This window comes from Panthera onca, chromosome D3 (genome assembly GCF_046562875.1).
Source record: "Panthera onca isolate mPanOnc1 chromosome D3, mPanOnc1 haplotype 2, whole genome shotgun sequence".
NCBI lineage: Eukaryota > Metazoa > Chordata > Mammalia > Carnivora > Felidae > Panthera > Panthera onca.
This window is the reverse complement of record NC_138350.1, coordinates 34,750,892-34,770,456: the sequence shown is the minus strand read 5'-3', so window position 1 is coordinate 34,770,456 and position 19,565 is coordinate 34,750,892. Positions and strand designations below refer to the sequence as shown.

The 19,565-nt window shown below is 44.1% G+C and overlaps 1 pseudogene; it reads left to right on the top strand.

Annotated features, from left to right (window-relative positions):
* The first annotated feature begins 18,592 nt into the window (after positions 1–18,592).
* On the top strand, positions 18,593–19,214 carry LOC132664973 (small ubiquitin-related modifier 2 pseudogene; annotated as a pseudogene).
* Positions 19,215–19,565: the final 351 nt, after the last annotated feature.

The following is a 19,565-nucleotide window of genomic DNA, read 5'->3' as shown; positions in this document are numbered from 1 at the left end:
TTTGAGCAAAGTATAGGCAATAACCAAGAATAACAGAACAATACTCATGTATACAGTATCCAAAATGGATGGTTAACATTTGTTAACATTTACCTATTACACAAATTACATTGATTCTCATTATTGGTAGTAGTTATGCTCTACAAAGTTGCCATGAACCCTTAATTAGCCAATATAGAGTCACTGCTCCTTGGGGAAATATGGTTAGAGTCCTGAGAGCCTCTCGTGTGTGCATCCATAAACAGAATGCCGTGTGGTTCTGTAGGATTTATGTATTTTTTACATAAATGATAACATACGGTTCCAATGTTCTGCACCTTGCTTTATCCACTTCATTGTATGATTTCAGGATCTATTCATATGAAAACAGGTAGCTCTAATTTGTTCATTGAAACCTTAGTATCATAATTCCAGACTCAGTAACTACATGATCCCAAAAGCATCAAAGGTTTTAAGCACTTCCAGTGATAAGCTATTGTTGTCTGAAAAAACAGATATGGTCATATTATTCTTTCAGGTAAAATTCTGTTAAGTGTATGATACAGGGTATAATCAAAACTCCTCAGTACATCAGGGTCGTCTTCCATCTGACCCCAGTGCGATTTCTTGGATGTCATTCCCCATTCACTCCACCCTATGTAATTAATGCTGTGATAAACATCATTTTCACATCTTTGGCCCTTGCAAATACTAATCGCTTTGCCAGGTGGGTTACTGCCTTCTTTCTTTATCTGGCAAACTCCTAGACAACCTTCAAAACCCAACTCAAACATCAACTCCATTAGCAGATTTATTGTGAAGCCGATGAGATTTAAGCTTCAGGACTGGCATTCACATGGTCCTCTACTAAGACCATGGGAGGGGTTCTAGCAGTGTGTTCACATGGGCATTTCTTGTTTCTGTAAAAGTATAGAATTGAAATATTTTTGGTTAGGGGCACCTCGGTGGCTCAGTTAGTTTAGCATCCAACTCTTGGTTTTGGCTCAGGTCATGATCTCATGGTTTGTGAATTTAAGCCCCACATCGGGCTCAGCGCTGACAACATGGAGCTTGCTTGGGATTCTCTCTCTCTCTCTCTCTCTCTCTCTCTCTCTCTCTCTCTCTCTCCTTCTCTCTCCTTCTGTCTCTGCCCCTTTCCTGCTCGCTTGCTTGCTCTCTCACTCGCTCGCTCTCTCTCTGTCAAAATAAATAAATTAACTTAAAAAAATTATTTTTGGTTAAAGGGCTATCCAAATTGGATGACCTTCAGACCCCTCCAAGCCTGAGACCCCCTCCTTATCTGCCCCAGATCACCATTCTTGTTAAGCGTTCCATGAGCTCCCTAAATGGGGGAAGCCCTTTGGGGCCATATAGTGCTTTCTGTCTTATCTAATAGTTCATATCACCTATGATTTGACAAGACATATGAGGATTTCTGTTCATACGTCTGCCTCAATAGTAGGTATTCAACAAACATTTGTTAAATGGATAGTAGCAATGAAAATATAAGCAGAGCTTTGTGCAATTATTTGCTGATTACTCCAGACTTAGCCACGTCCATCTTCAGAAGGAGACTGCCAATCATTGGCTCGCTGCACACCTGCAGACAGGAGGGGACAGGAGGGGTGGCCGTAGGACCCAAGAGGGGAAAGAGGACTTCAGGTGGACTATGGGAAGGGATGTGAAGCCAAATCACAAAAGGAATAAGAATGAAATAGAAATAAGATGGAGAGACTAAATAGAGAAGGGACAAGAACATGAACTTATCATCCGGAAAGAACTCAGCTTATAGGTGGTAGGGTAGTTTCATTTTAAAACACAAGGAAAAATACAGCGTACCTAAAATGGGAGATATGAAGAAAATAGGTATTTAGTGACTATTGCTGGGATGGAACCTGAGACTGTAGGTAACACAGTGCCCTGGCATGTGCTGGTTTTCCGCTGGGAGGCCTTCCCCGAGCAGCATTGACTCAGCCTTCAAGAACCAGCTTCACCCTGACTTCCCAGAAGCCACTTCTCAGCTTTCCCTTCCTACTGCCCAGATTTCATTTCTGCCTCAGCTGCATCACCAAAGCTATGAATGTAAGTCCGACTACAGTTCGGGGCGGTTTTACTTATCTTAAACTTCTGAGCAATTACTGAATGGCTCATGTATGGAAACTATTCTTTACTTTTCCCCCCGAGTACCCTAACTCTTCCAAAATTCACTACGAGCTAGAAAATCTTTCGTGTTGTATGTTTCAAAGCATCCTTTCATCCCACGTGCCCAAGACTGAGCTGTGTTCTGGGGAAATACGACATGGTCCTGCTGGGAAGAGGGAAGGAGACAGTCGAAAGCAAAAGGCAGGAATGAAACACGCTGGCAAACATGTCCCATGGGAAAGAATGTCACATTTGAAAACAGATGCCTTCCTTGTTTCCTGGGTTTAAGCGGAACTTAACTTGCTCTGTCGAATTACGGTTGGAGCCGGTGTTGCAGGGCAAGCGATTCCTTCCCTTCCTCTTGCCGTTCTCACTATGCCGAGACGGGCGCAAATAGAATCTGAGATCATTCAAAATTTAAACAGGGAATGCAGCAATCAAAATGTCAGTGGCTTAGAGGCATGGATGAATAATTTAGCTCCCTAAAAGTTAACATTTAGAAAAGACCAGACTTGCAAATTCCAGGAGGGAGTGACAGCCTGAAACAAGATGGTCCCCTCTCTTCAATTGGAAATAAATAAACAGACTCCAGAATCTGTATGTTCATCTCCCAGACATGTTTTGGCAAGAGTACAGTTCAGACCCGGGAGCCAGAGGGTGGTCTGACCGCTGCCGGGGCAAACAGGAACACTACTTGATTTTAGCTCATCTAGCACTTTTTGAGCTCAACCCAAGCCAGGCACGACTGGATGCCAGGAACACAGAGATGTGAAAACCGTCACTGCCCTTGAAGGACTCCTGGTCTGGTGGGGTTTATGAGGAAGGCACAGGGACCGCATAGCCCATGAGTGTGTTTATAACGGTGCTGGGACAGGACAGTGGGAGCCCACTTGCCTAGGCTTATGATTGCACCAGGTGGTTGTCTGGTAGAAAATCGAGATCACTGGGTTATCAGCAGCAAATTTGGAAATCGGGGTCAGGACCCATGAGGACAGCCATGGTCGGACCTCCCACCATGACTATAGGTGTGGTGATTCTCTGCCCAAGATGTCCCCATCTTCTCTGTCCACCAGAAAATCACTGCTCTTCTGTGCGACGAGACATTGGCACCAGCTTAACTTTCCAGGGCTGCCCCGACAGGCCAGGGTGCTGGCTCCTCTCCGTTTCCGCGACTTCTGTGCATACCGGCAATGAACACGTCCTGTTGCGCGTCCTGCCATGGCTGCGGCTGAGGCACTAGACTGATGCTCTAGACGTGAAGCTAGCTGATGGCCAAGACCGTGTTTTACCTCCTCTGCATGTGCAGAGCCCGGCAAGCAAGGCACCCAACAAATGTTTGTTAAAATGAATGAGGCAGAGCACCTCTTCGCTTAGCGAGAGAGGGTGACTTCCACCCTAACGACAAGAAAAAGCCGAATACTCTAAAACCCGTTGAAGAGCTGGAGCCACCAGACAAGGAAGTGAACATCATTTTGAAGGGTGACAAGCTGAGAAAAGATGGGACACACAGCTGATTCGCCTTTGGTAGAGATTAAGGGGCACATGGCTGCCATGAGAAGCGAGTAGGAAGAAAATGACTCACATGTTACCAACAACAAAAAATTTTCTTAAGTAGGCTTCCTGCCCAGCGTGGAGCCCAGCACAGGACTTGAACTCACGACCCTGAGATCAAGACCTGAGGTAAAATCAAGAGTTACCGAGCCACTCAACTGAGCCACCCAGGTGCCCCAAATGTTAACAAATTCTTAAATGCGGTCCAAACATCACAGTTTAGAGTAACCAGAAGCCCCAGACCCAAGGGAGAGTGGTCTGTATTCTCATGCAAGCTCTTTCTATTGTATTGCTTTGGAATCTTTGTAGAAAATCAAATGAACTTTTGCTTCTGGCCAAGATGGTGTAACAGGGACCAGATTTACCATTGGGCCATAAACCACTAGAAACCTGGACAAAAATCTGTGAAATAATGGTTTTGACGTTGGACAACAGGCAGCACAAGAAAGCCAAGGCATCATGAGGAGGGTTGGGGCCAGGGAAGAGACCCTGCCTAACACCGAGGAAGGACCCGAAGGACTGAGAACCCCCATCTAGTCTAACACAGAGGAACAAGCCACAGCCGTCTTCTGGAAGGGGGCACAAGCGTGGAGAGAGGTCCCCTCTGTGGCGGACATGTGGGAACCAATGAAGTAGGTGGAGGAAACCCTCTGACCCCACAGGGCCCGCATGAGACACAAGGTAACAGCAACCCACTGAGGCAGAGAGTGAGAATGCACGATGGTGTCCCAAAGGTAATCAGAGAAACAACCTACTGACTGTGCCCACCGGCTCCCACCCCTCACTCACAGCTGGACAGAAGTGGATCTCCTCCTTCCCCTCTCTGGCATTCTGCCTTGGCAATTTTAGCTGTCTTCATCTCCCTGAACCCTGAACTGAGAGAGACCACGAGGCCCAGTGGGGGGGGGGGGGGGGTTCCCCCCCTCTCCAGCTTGGAAACTCTCTGGTCAGTCAGCCGCAGCCATGGCAGAATGCACTTCACTGGTCTCCCCTCTCCCAGGGATGACCTTCCTGGGCTGCCTGTGGTCCAGTGTCAAAGCCATTATTTCATAGATTTTGTCCAGGCTTCTAGTGTTTTATGGCCCAATGATAAACATCATCCCCATTACACCATCTTGGCCAGAAGCAAAAGTTTATTTGATTTTCCACAAAGCTTCCAAAACAATACAATAGAGAAGGGAGACCCATTTCAATAAACGATGCAGAAGTAAATGGAAAAAATAAACCTCAATACCTGCCCCCCATTATACAGAAAATGTTACTCAGAAGGGGCCATAATCTTAAATGTAAAAGTTAATGCAAATGTAATAAATCTTTTAAGGGAAAGCATACATCTTTATGACTTTGAGAGTAGGGAAACATTCCTTAGGCAGGAAACAGAAAACACTTTAAAACAAAATAAGAGAAAAAAAATCAAGAAATTTGACTTCACCAAAATTAAAAACTTTTGTTTATTAAGTAACCGTTCAGAAAATGAGTAGGGAAGTCACAGGCTCAGATAAAATTGTCATAAACCTAAAGACTAGTATCTGGGATATGTAAAGAACTCTTACCACTCAATAATAAAGAGACAACCCAATTTTTAAAAGGTCAAAGGATGCGATTAGATATTTTACAAAAAAGTTTCACAAATGGCCAGTAAACACATGAAAACAGTCTCTCAAGACCATTAATCATCGGGGAGACACGAATAATGAAAACCACAAGATATCACTACTCAGTCACTGGCTAAAATTAAAAAATGCCAGCCCCAACAGTATAGCAACTAGAGCTCGTATATTGTTGGGAGGGGGGGGGGTGTAATTGTGATATCTGGCAGATTCATGTGACACGAAAACATACACCTACCCTATGGCTCGGCAATTCTATTCTAGGCATTTATCCAAGTGAAATGAAACATACGTCCACAAAAAGACTTCCAAAAGAATGCTCGTATTTGTAATAACTAACACCGGGGACTCCCAGGTGTCCGTCAATATGGAGATATATACGCAAATTGCAATATGGTCACATAGTGTGATACTCCTCAGTGACAAAAATGAACAAATGACCGATAGACAAAACAAAGCAGATGAAGCTCAAAAACATCGTTCTAAGTGAGAGAAGCCAGACCAAAAAAGAGCATGCACTCGTGCACATATTGTATGATTCTATTTATTGGATATTCCACAATAGACAAAAAAAAAACCAACAAAAAACCATAAACATAAAAAAGAAAAGTATCTGTCAGAAATAAAAGTACCTTATGATAGAAAAAGATCAGATCAATGGTGCCTCTGGTGAGGGAGGAGCTGGAAACCAACCGGGAAAGGGCAAAAGTTCTGGTCCCTTGGTAGGTAGGAGCTTAGCTTACACAGATTTAGGCAATCACCAAAACTCAAGAAGTGAAAACCTTCAAGATTTGAACACGGTTTAACTTTAGCTCAAAAGAAAAAACAACAACAACAACAAACAGAAATGCATCCAAAAAGGTAAATGTGTTCATGGATGGAAAGGGGGATGGGTAAGCAGATAAATACGGAATAAAACAAAGGTAGCAAATATTCATAGCAAAGTCTAGGTGGTCTGGTGGACGAGTGGTTACTTTAAAATCCCTTCAACTTGTATTTGTTTCCAAATATTTCATGATATAAACCGATGGGGAAATTGTTAAATGAGCCAGGCAAGATACAAGTCTTGGGTAGGCCAGGGGACAAGGACAGGGACTAAAGCACATGAGCCATAGGACAGGATGAGTTTAGATAAACACAGGAGATGACAGCAACAGTAGCCTTCATTTACCAGATACTCACTGTGCTCAGACCCAAACAGAGCCCTTCTCAAAAGTCAGCTCTTTTAAACAGAAAAAATTCACCATGGACAAAGTAGCTATTAAAAAAAAACCCAAAAAACAAAAAAACTAGAATCATCCTGACAAGGTCTGGCAAAGCATACGGAGGGCTAGCCTGAAAGGGCAGGAAGAAAAGGATAGAAAGGGACCGTGACCTTTTAAAGAACTTGGTAGTTGGCAAGTCTTCAACTCCTAATGCTAGGGGGTAATAAATTATTCAAATGGAGTAATCCCGGCTTCCACTCTCTGCAGTCGAGAATATTGATTCCACCATTTCTAACCCACAGAGGCTTTTGCTGTAAGATGCCAGTGTGAACTGGAGAAGCAAGGGCACTTATGGTCTGGATTTTTTCCCCCTGCCTTACCCTGAGTTTGCTTTGCTCTCCCTCAGGCTCCAGAAATCAACGCCCTTCCAGTCCCCTCAGGCAACAGAGTAAGATACATCCTCTATGTACATTCCCCCTTTGTGCTCAGGATTTCAGGCAACAAAGGACCGATTCAGAACCCCCTGCCCCCACACAAGACCACTATTCCATTATCTAATCTATAGACCAGTGTTTTTTAAATGTTGATGTGCATGCGGAACCCCCCCCCCCCCCCAGGACCCAGGAAACTTGTTAAAATGCAGATTCTGATTCCCTACGTGGAATCCACCCAGCCGTCTGCCCTTCTGACACACTCAGGATGGACAGCACCTGCTGGTGCTGCAGGTCGTGGGTCGCTCGTCGGGGAGCAGACACCAGATGGTTATGGACCAGGTCTCACTCTGAAGACTCCCCTTTCCCCTCCCTGGGTCTAACCTGTATATTACACCAGTACCACGTTCCCGCTTGAAGCCCCTCAACTGCCTGCTAGTAAACCCAGACTCTTCCTCCTGACATTCAAGACCCTGTGGAGAGGGATCCCACCTGTTTCTAGCCTTTCCTTCCACTGCTCCCTTCTCATGATCTGCGCCTCAACCAAATTCTACCTGGAAGGTTCTTGTCCAACCCCTTCAAAGTCCAGCTCAAATGCTGCCTCCTCTATGAAGCCCGAAGCAGTTCTTCCAGCCAGAAGGCATCCTGTTCCCTCTAGCCTCTGGTGTCCCTTTGTACCTGCCCCTCTAAGGACATCATCACTGGGTTTCTTGTTCTCTGACTTTTGACTATGTCTTTTGTCTGATCTATACTACTATCTGCTCTGCTTCCTTAGGGCAGGTTCTCATTGGACTTACGTCTGTGGCCTACAGACCACCTAGCATAAGGCTTTGTACACTTGGACATAATTGTATGTGTTTATTAGTTCATTTTATTGGGGGGTAATTTAAGTCAGTAAAATGCATAGATTTTAAGTGTACTGTTCACTGAGTTTTTTTTTTTTTAACCCGGTAACCACCACCCAATCCAGAGAGAAAACCATCACCCCAGAATGTTCCCTGCTTCCCCTTCCAGCCACCCACCATCAGCAGCCCCTGTCCTTTGCCAGAATATAACTGCTCATTTTTCCACCACCCGAGATTTGGTTGTCTCTTTGGACTTCAGGCAAATGGAGTCATACCTTTTGTCCAGCTTCTTCCATTCAACATTATGTTTTTGAGATTCATGCGTGTCGCTGCATGTTGCAAATAGCATCTCAAAGAGTCCCCTGCGGGTGGGAATGGAAGTCCCCCTTGACTGCAGTCACACCCGCCTGGGGACCTCCCCACGCCAGGGCTGTTTTGGACTTTCTGTGCTTGTTTCCTGCCCCCTGCCAGGTTGTTCACAAAATCACTGAGCGCCCTTGAAGGCCTGTCGCTCTTTCTTGCTAGCTCTCTGCCTCCTCCCATCCCCTCTGTGCCTTCCAGCTACTTCAACAAGGAGAGAGCTCCTGACTTCAACGAGGAGTCCAGCTCCGAGGTTCTGTGCTCTCAGGGAGGGTCTCCCTCCATCAGGAGAAGATGTCGTCTACATTCTTTCTTTGCAAATCCGTTTTCCTTCTTTGAGACTTGGGAGGTGACTCATCTGTTGAGACTCCGTCAGGATCACCTGTCCGGTAGCCTCTGGGCCCATATCCTGCTACAGCTTATATCCATTCTTTGCCAGGAAGCAAGTGAGACCAGAGCCACTGGTGAGGGAGAGCCTGCTGGCCCTGAAGGGCTCTCTGCCGGCTGCCATATGCCAATCCACGTGGCCCAGTGATGGAAACTGGCTGACGGATTCTCTCAGTCTGGGTCTTTGGGCAGGCCCAGGCTGCTCCCCCGTCAAAGTGACCACAGAGGGATTCTTCTCATTCTTTGCATCAACTCTGCTATGGTCTACATCAGAACTCCCACTTTGGGCCTTCATGTGATAGGGTAAAGAACGAGGTCCAGACTGAGCGAGTCCCAAATCACTTCTCCAAACGAGGAGGTCCAGGCCTGTACCCCCAACACTGTGACATTTGGCTAAAATGTGAGGGAAGGAGGGAAGGAGTCAGGTGTCACCCCCAGGGAATTATCTTAATCTGGGAAGAATGCAGAAAGGGCGCGAGTGGATCAGTGCCGTGTCATTTTGCGCTCTTTAAAAATTATGGTTCGAATATACTGTCTTAGTCAGCTTGGGCTGCTATACAAATACGCCACAGACTGGGTGGCTTACGCGATCCACGTTTATTTCTCACATTCTGGAGGCTGGGAAGTCTAAGGCCAAGGTCTGGAAGTGCCATTGTCTAGTGAGGCTCTCTGGCTGGTTTGCAGATGGCTGTCTTCTTGCTGTGTGTTTGTGTGGTAAAGAGCAGGGAGGGTGCAAGCTGTCTCCTGTCTCTTCTTCTAAGGGTGCTAATCCCACCATGAGGTCAACACCCTCATGACCTAATTGCCTCCCAAAGGCCCCACCTCCAAATACCTTCACGCTGGGGATCAGTGAATTCTTTAAACATAAGAATTTGGGGGTCTCAACTGTTCAGTCCATAGCATATACATAACATAAAATATATCATCTTAACCCCTTTTAAGTGTACAATTCAGTGGTGTTTTGCACTTCTTAATTTTTTTAATTTTATTTTTTTGTTTTTAAGAGAAAGAGAGAGCCTGAGGGGAGGAAGGGGAGAGGGGGAGAGACAGAAAGAATCTCAAGCAGGCTCGACGCTCAGTGCTGAGCCCGACACAGGGCTTGATCCCACAACCTTGGCATCAGGACCTGAGTCGAAATCAAGAGTCGCTCAACCGACGGAGACTGCCAGGCGCCCCATGTTTTGCATTTCTTGAGATGTCATTTGCCGGCTGTTCTCCCAGGACGTACATAACTAATCATATGGAGCACTCCTTTAGTCCTTGCAGACCTCTGAGTTAAGTGTTGTTATCCCTGTCTTAGGAAACTAAGGCCCAGAGTGGGTAATGGGGCAAATGGCAGATCTTGGATTTAAACCCTCTCTGTCTGCTCCAGGCTGATCCCCTACTGCTTTATCGCCTGCCTTGCTGTCTGGTTCCTTGACGGTGATTTCAAAGTCTCTGACCTCATACATCCCATCAAAGTGCTTAGAGTGCTGGCCACAAAGCCCTTCCGTCTCATCACAGCACTTACGAAGAGGGAGTCAGGAAGGAGGTGAAGTCTTTCCCCTCCCCACCAAGGGACAGTCAATGTTGTGGTCCCCTGTGTTCTTGGGCTTCTGTTGTGTTGAGATTTGCAGGATACCAACAAGGCTTATCCAAAAATGTTTTCCATTCCAGGATTGTTGCAATGCCTCGAATTCCTACCAATGGTCCTCTGAGCTAGAGTTCTGTTAAAGTGCAAACATACGATGAACAGGAAGACAGATGGAGCCACTCTCCCCTATTAATATTGCAACCTTTTTGCATGATGAATTATCCAACACCATACCTACCGGGATGACCCCAGGGCCAATTATTTCAGAATGAGGAGAAAAATCAGGGAATGAACTGTAGTTCAGGATTCCACCTGAGACCCCAGGACCAAATGAGGGACTGTAGTGAATTGTGGCTTCACGATGGAGCATAGGAGGAGGAGGGAAAGCTGAAAGGAGCAAAGATGAGATTTAGCTACTTCAGCATTTTGATGGTCACCTGTGTGGTGAAGTGTTAAAAATTAGAGGTTTGGAATCAGGCAGTACAGAGTTTACCAGTCACCGGTCATGTGCCTCTGGGCAAGCTGCTTGAGCCATCCAGATCTCCGTTTCGATTGACCACAAATCAGAGATTTTAATGCCTTCCCTCCAAGGGTTGTGAAAATGAGCCATTGTCTGTCCATTGTATAGTTAAAGCACAGAGAAGGTGCATGGAGGTGTTCAAGGAATGGCACTTATTGGGCTGCTCAAAAACTCTATCAGAAAGTCTATGGATGCTGGAGATGGGCAAGGACCATAGGTGTCCCAATTCTATTCACACCATGGTGAGTGGGAGCTTCTGGTTCAGTCTGCTATATCTTTGGCTTCCCCACCAGCTCTGGAAGTGGACATATCTGGGATGGAAGGTCCAGTTTCTTGGCATTGGTAGGAGTAGCCATGGCCCCTCAGTGTGGAAAATATTGTTAGGATTTGGTTTGTTCTGTTTGGTTTCCTACTATAAACCAGTGGTGAGAGCACCATGGAAGATGTCCCCCTCGGTGTGAGCAGAAGAACGAGGCAGTCAACCCAAAGAACCTCAAGACAGTGGCCAGCACTGGGAAGGCCAATCACATCCTAGGTGCAAGACCAGAGAGTCTACCCTAGTAAGCTAACAGTGACCGTTAACTAGTGAGCACGTTGAGATAAGTCAAGAGTAAAAGGAGATTGGAATTGACAAGACATTTTTCAGAAACTCAGAGTGATAGAGTGTCCAGAGAAGAGTGACCCTGTTGTGGCTCCAAGGTCCACAGCGACCACCTAGCTCCCAGATGATATTTCAGAAGTGGTACGAAAAGTTTCCTTCCTCCCTCAGCAAGGTCTAGGATGTCCCAGGGAAAGAAGAGCCCAGCCCCAGCCCAGAGATTCCAAGCTGCAGCCAGGGCCAGTCTGGGAAAGAGATTCCGGAAGACTGGGACCCCTCAATGTCTGATCTCTCTCTCTCTCTCTCCACTGGAGAGAAGGGGATGAGTAAAAAAGCCGTCATTGGGCAGTGGCCTAGGACACATAGGGATAGAAGAAGGGCAGGCCCTTCAGTTGTGAACCTGAACCCCGCAGTCTAGCAGTCCAATTTGAGAAGTTGATTCGAAAGCCAACCAACCTTCAACAAACAACAACCCAAGAACCAAGGAGTTTCAGCCATCCAGAAGCCAAATCACAAGGAGACGTTTTAATCCAGGAGTGGAGCCAAGGCCAAAGCCACACTGAAGTCAGAAGGCCAAGGTACTCCCAGTCAATGAAGTGCAAAGAGGAGCAAGATGAAGGTAGACGAGGAGTGATTTTGGAACCCACAAACAAGCTAGATGCCCAGCTGTCTGTGGCCCATAGAGGAGCCATACAATATGCCTTTTAACTTATGCAAGTTAAACCTTTTGCAATATGCAGAGAGTAAGAGAAAGCACAATGCATTAGTCCCAGCAGCACACCTCACCCAGTTGACATGTTCCTTGGAAGGAGCAGTGAGTGGGAAGTGAGGGCTTTGTGTGGACAAATCTCTGTGTTCCTGTTCCTGTGGATAATCTCTATGCTTGGGTGCCCCTTGTGAGCATCTAGATATTGTGGATGCGATTTTATTGGTATAGATTCATAATTTTCATTAAAAATGTCCCTAAATGCAGGCCAATCAACTGCATCTGATGCTCAAATCCCACCCACTGTCAAAAAGCAGTCTGTTCTAACACAGAAGGGGAAACCAGCTGTGATTGACTTACTGAGGTGTGTCATTCAATGTAATTTTAGGGCGATACAAAGATTTTCAAGGCTAAATTGGACTGCACGCTAATGTTACCATATGTACTAACCAGATAACCTAAATCTTGTTTAATTCCAGTCTACGTTTGATTCCTATGAATGCAAGGAGTGGACGGCAGATCCCAAAGGTTAAATGCACAGTCAGACTTGTGACAGGGACACTTAACTCTACCTAGACCTACATGGAATCTGAAAGGTTTGGGCGAGCAGAATCTCCCAAAGTCAGAAAAGAATGGGCACTGCCATTCAATGGGGAAAAGATAGTCTTTTCAACAAATAGGGTTGGGAAAACTGGATATTTACATGCAAAGGAATGAAATCGGACCCTTTTCCTTATACTATATAAAAAAAGATAATTGAAAATGGATCAAAGACCTAAACAAAAGAGCTAAAAATATTAAACTTTTAGAGGAAAATATAGAGGAAACTTTCATTACATTGGACTTGGCAATGATTTCTTGGGTATGATACCAGAAGTACAGGCAACAAAAGAAATAATAGACAAGTTAGACCTCACCAAAATTTTAAAACTGTGTGCAACAAAGGACATTTTCAACAAAGTGGAAGGCGGCTTGCAGAATGGGAGAAAATATTTGTGAATCATCTGTCTCTTAAAGGACTAATATCCAGCATCTATAAAGAACTCCTGCAGCTCAAAGACAAAACAACAACAACAACAACAAAAACAAGAACGACAAAAACCCAATTTAAAAAATGGGCAAAAGACTTACATAGACATAGGTCTCCAAAGAAGATACACACATGAAATGATGCTCAACATGACGAGTCATTAGGGAAATGCAAATCAAAACCACAATGAGATACCACTTCACACCCATTAGAAAGGCTACCATTAAGGGGGGAAAAAACAGAAAATAACAAGTGTTAACAAGGATGTGGAGAAATTAGAAACTTGTTGCATTGCTGCTGTAGAAAACAGTATAACAAACCCTCAAAATATTTTTTTTTACCATTTATTAATTTTTTGATAGAGACAGAGAGTGAGTGGGGAAGGGGCAGAGAGAGAGGGAGACAGAATCCAAAGCAGGCTCCAGACTCTGAACTGACAGCACAGAGCCGGACACGGGGCTCGAACTCACGGGTCACGAGATCATGACCGGAGCTGTAGTCGGAAGCTTAACCGACTGAGCCACCCAGGTGCCCCACAAACCCTCAAAATATTAAACATAGGATTCTCATACGATTCATGAATTCCACTTTTGGGTGTATACCCAAGAGAGTTGAAAACAGGGACGCAAGATATTTGTGCATACATGTTCATAGCAGCATTATTCCCAATCCGTAAGGTGGAAACAACCTGAATGTCCATCAGTAGATGAACGGATAAACAAAATGTGGTGTAGACACACAATAGAATATTATTCAGCCTTCACGAGGTGGGAAATTCTGACAATGCTACAACACGATGAACCTTGATGCTAAGTGAAGCAAGCAAGTCATAAAAAGGTCAAATATTATATGACTCCATCTACATGAGGCACGCAGAGTAGTCATATTCATAGATACAGAAAGTAGACTGGTCCTTGCAAAGGCCTGGAGGGAGAAGGTAAGTGGGGAGTTACTGTTCCATGGGTTCAAAGTTTGGGAAGATGGAAAATTTGTAGAGAGGGATGTACAATAATGTGTGTGACCTTAATTCCACTGAGGGGCACCTGAGTGGCTCAATGAGTTAAGCCTCTGACTCTTGATTTCGACTCAGGTCATGATCTCACAGTTTGTGAGATCGAGCCCCACGTTGGGCTTGGGCCTGGGCTGGAAATCGTCTCTCTCCCTCTCTCTTTCTGCCCCTCTAAATAAATAAATAAATAAATAAATAAAATTTTTTGAAATATCACTGAACTGCACACTTAAAAATGGTTAATAAAAACAGTAAACTTTATGTTAGGTATTGTCACCACAAGGATTTTTTTAAATGTTTTATTTATTTTTTGAGAGAGAGAGAGCACATGGGTAAGTGGCAGAGGGGGAAAGGGAGGGGGACAGAGGATCCAAAGTGGGCTCTGAGCTGACAGGCTGACAGTAGGGAACCCGATATGAGGCTCAAACTGAGAGATCATGTCCTGAGCCGAAGTCGGACACTCAACCGACTGAGCCAACCAGGCGCCCCACCACAAGGATTTTTTGAAAAAGAATTGGTACTTTGTAGTCAATAGCCCCCTGCCACCAGCACCCCAAGGAAATCTCTGATCCCCTAAATCCCCTGCAGGTGGGGTAAAGTTGCTGATACAGTGCTCTCTGTCCAGTTTGGTTCAGAAAGTCCACAGGGTTGACTGGAGGTGACTCAGCTGGAAGAAGTGGAGAAGGCAAAGGCCACAGAGAGGAGATGAGATTCACAGGGGCTTTAAACCTTTACTCGTGATGCTGTCTTTACCCAGAGCTGAGCCACTCAACCAAAACTTTGTTCTTCCAATGGCTCCCATCCCACCAGCCTTTTTCTCTTAACCCTTTCAGTTGCCTTTCCAAGTATGCAGCCTCAGACCATCACTGATGTCGAATTGTCAACCTCAAATTCTGCCCAACTTTTAATAATTCTTCAAACCGTGGGGGTCTATGCTCCTGATTAAAGGCTTGTGTTGAAAGAATTCTAGGGCAGAGTGGACCACATCTTGGGAAGACAGTCCATCAATGCTCCTATCTCAGCACCGAGATCATAAATCACCCAGGGAGGGTCTAGAGCAGCATCCTGGCCACCGATCGATCTTGCTAATGGCTTCTGGTCCATTAGGGACGGAAGGGTTCCAGCCTCTGCAAAGCAGCAGCAAATGGCTTATCAGCCCCGCCAGGCAAAGATTCTGGGAATGTTGTTGGTAGGTCCCTGAGCACTCAGGGCAGGACACAGCAGAAAGAAACAACTTTTCTCTGGGCCCTCTGACCATGCCATCCAATGCCAGAGTCCTCTTCCTTCCTAGTCCTAAGGAGGCAGCTCTCAGAAAGTCAGCCCAGGAAGCAGCTTTCTTGCCTGTTCCTTTAGTAGAACTGTCTATTTAAGCTGTTGTCCTTCTTCCAAGACTGTAGTCTGCTCCTGTGAATTATCGTCACAAAGCCCTTTCAGTGGACTGGTCCGAGAACCAGGACCCCAGAGGCAGCGTCCTGGCAGATATCATCTATGCCTAGCTGCATGTAAGCTCATCCCAGTGTGGCCCAGGATAGCAGCCGTTGGGAATCCCAGTAAGGATGTCTTACTCTGAGAAATAAACTCAGTGGTTAGCAAAAATGACTATTTTCTCCTTGCTGATGAGTACCACAAGAAAATAACTATCCCTGGACCTACTCAAGTGCATTGTTTTAGTAATGATGCTCCAATACCACATATTGTTATGTTAGCTTCCCTCCCAAGCACCTCATATTATCCAGGCATCAAGATCCTATTTACAATGTCTATTCACTTAAGTCAGCCTTTAGCAGCTGTGATTTATGCAAATCTTCATCTGTAGTGGTATTAAAACCCAACATCCCCAAAGCAAATGAGGGCAATGGCTGGAATTTCTCTATCCTCTGGGGAAAAACTTTGAGGAACAATGGCAGAATAAAATAGGAAAGGGGCTGGATTCTATTTGCATCTTAAAACCAACAATTGAACAAAGCCCTGACTTCCCATTTTGATGTCCTACCAGGTCTGAATCATGCTGGCACATGCCCCATCTGTCAGGTATAATGATAGGGTTTTGAATGGTTTGATTGTAGCCCTAGGATTAAAGCCCAGCTGAGAAACGTGGTGTTGAGTTAAGACATGCCCACTATAAAGGGACTTTTCTTCTCCTTCAAAACCAAAGTATAGACAGAGCTCTTTCTGTTCATGGCAAGTCCTGTCTTCAGATCTGTTGCTAAAAGGGAAACAAGCCCTTCTTCTGTTTGTTCTTTTCATCGCCTCGTCTCTAATATAAGTGACCTTCCCCCTTTCAGAAATTCAGCGTTAAAATGACATCCTGAAATTTGCCATAAATATTGCCAATAATTTTATTCAAAATGGTCATGATTATGAACAGGGTAATACAGCAGCAACAACATCCCTCCTAAAACCAACTAAAAATATTTTATTGCTTTTAAGTTTTATTTCATCTAAGTAATCTCTACACCCAACATGGGGCTGGAACTCATGACCTAAAGATCGAGATTCACATGCTCCTCCAACTGAGCCAGCCAGCCACCCCCAACTAAAAATATTTTAAATAGCTTTCCCGCTCTTCCATGCCAGAGTCTCTCACCTTCCTATTTGAAATGTAAATCAGAATTTTTAAGACTTTGAACTCTCTGATTCAGACATTCCTGGAGTCACATCCCAGCTCTGGAAATTACTATGGGGTGAGGCAGTTATAAAACATGTCATCAAAATTTTAACACACTTTTCATCAAGAGTTGAGGTCAATGTCCCCTCCTCTTGAATCTAGGTTCTGTGACTGCTCAACCAATAAAATGCAACAGAGGTAATGGTACCAGTTTCTAGACTCAGGCCCTAAGAAGCTGGCAGCTTTTACTGCTTGTGTCTTGGGATGTTCCCTCTCCTTCTTCAAGTCCAGTCATCATGGCTTGGGGAAGGAGAACAGCCCATGGAGGAGTTCATGAACACGGACTCAAGTTCTCAGGACCCCGGACCCAGCTGAGCTGTCAACCAGTAGCCTGCCCCTTGACACAGCCATCTCATCAGCGGTCACCTAGCCTCCAGGCTACTACGAACGTTCACGTATAAGTTTTTGTGTAGACATATGTTTTCATTTCTCTTGGGTATATACGTAGGAGTAGAACTGCAAGGCCATGTGATGACTCTACGTTTGAGCATTTGAGGAACTGCCAACCTATTTTCTATAGGAACTGCATTATTTTACATTCCCATCAGCAATATTGGTGGGTCCTAATTCTCCGTATCTTTGCCACCACTTTTTATTATCTGTCTTTGTGATGATAGCTATCGTAGTGTGAAGTGTATCACATTGTGGTTTTGAGTTGCATTTCCCTGATGGCTAATTGTGTTGAAACATCTTTTCATGTGCATGTTGGTCACTTGCATATCTTCTTTGGAGAATGTCTTCTCTGATCCTACACCTGTGTTTCGATTGGGTTATATATCTTCTTATTGTTGAGTGGTAACAGTGTTTTATATATTCTAGGTATCAATCCTTTGTCAGATATATGATTTACAAATATTTTCTCCCATTCTATAGGTTGTCCTTTTTTTTTTTTTTTACTTCTCTTGATGGTGTTCTTTGAATCACAAATTTTTTTAATTTTGATAAAGCTCAATTTGTCGATGTTTTCTTCAGTTGCTTATGCTTCAGGTGTCATGTCTTAAAAAATCATTACCTAATCCAAAATCACAAGGATTTACATCTGTGTGTTTTCTAAAGACTGTTACAGTTTTAAATTAGGTTCTTGACCCATTTGGAGTTAATTTTTGTATACAGGGTATGGTAGATCATCTAATTTCATTCTTTTACCTGGTTATACAAGAACCATTTATTGAAAAGACTATTCTTTTCTCCACTGAATGGCCTTGGACCCTATTGAAAATCAATTAACTGCAAAAAAAAAAAAAAAAAAAAAAAAAGAAAGAAAAAAAAGAAAATCAATTAACTGCAATGTGAAGGTTTATTTCTGGACCCTGAATCCTATTCCTTTGAACTATATGTCTGTCTTTATGCTGGGAACACATTGTCTTGATCACTGTAGCTTTAAAATCAGTTTTTGTTTCGAGAAGTGAGTCCTCTAATTTTGTTCTTCTTTTTCAAGAATATTTTGGCTCTTCTGAGTCCCTTGTGTTTCCATGTGATTTTCAGGATCATTTTGTGAATATCTGCAAAGAACCCAACTGAAATTTTGATGGGGATAGCAGTGAATGACTCTGTGGATCATTTCGGGGAGTGCTGACATCTTGACAGAATATTAAGTCCTCTGATCCTTGAACCTGAGATATCTTCTCATTTATTTAGATCTTCCTTAATTTCTTTCAACAATGTTTTGTAGTTTTCCAAGTAGACATTTTGTTTTGTTAAATTCATTCCCAAGTCTTTTATTCTTTTAATGCTGCTGTAAAGGAACATTCCTTGCTCTTTTGGCTGTGTTGAGAAGCCCTTCCCTGCTAAGACCTTTATCTTACACAAGTATGTCAGTTACCTGTGAGTTTCAGACTTCTCCAGCTCAGTCTCAGCTATTTCACAATTAATCAACTGGAAGTAATTCCCATAATAAAGATCTTCCCCTACCCTGGTCTAGTAGATTCTAACAAATTAAATTTACACTTCCAAGAGACTAATTTTTTTATTTCAGAATATGTTTTTTGACCGCTGCTCCCTCTTCCTCCTGCTGCTCCTGGGGCTGCTATGTGCTTGTTCAGTGCCAGCCTGGTACCTTCTTTGTGAAGGAGCAGCTGAGGAGACCCTGGGGCTCACCGTGACCAATGAAGAACCCAAGGAATGAGTCAAGACCAAGAACCATGATCATTCATTTGAAGGTGGCAGGCAAGGATCTTTCTGTGACACAGTGTAAGATTAAGAGGCATACACTACTTAGTGAACTGTTGAAAGCCTATTGTGAATGACAGGGTTTGTCAATGAGGTGGATGAGATTCTAATTTGATGGGCAGCCGATCCATTAAAACAGACACACCTGCACAGTTGGACATGGATGAGGAAGATACAATTGATGTGTTCCGGCAGCAGATAGGAGGTGTCTAACAAAAAGGGAATCTGCTACTTCACTCCAGAACTCTGTTCCTCCAGACTAAGAAGGAAGACATTCTCAGTTAGAAAATTGCAATCTGGTTCCACCACATCCTGACTTGTAGCATACGGTATCGTTTTCTCTGTTCTTTCATTTCCCCTCTCCCCATTCTTTTATTGTTCATAAAGTAATTAGTGTACGTGCACAAGCATACTGGCTTTTGTTGCTGTCGTTATTTTCAAATAAATGGACAATGATATGTTTTGATTGACATCAAGTGGACGTGGAATGGAGAAAAATACTGCCTCTCTGAAAATACACCCTTTCTCCCTTCGTGGAATGCCCATTCGGCTCTTATATTTGTATTCCAGTAAGTTATTTTGCTTTCACTCTTTAGCAACAACAACAACAACAACAACAAATAAAATAAAATAAAAATTCTTCTTTTAGGTGATAACAGTAGGGTTGTATTGTGGTTTTGATTTGCATTTCCCTGATGATTACTGGTATTGAGCATCTTTTCATTTCACTGTTCAACTGGAGAATTTTAATGTTTTTCATTTATCATTATACAACCAAGGAT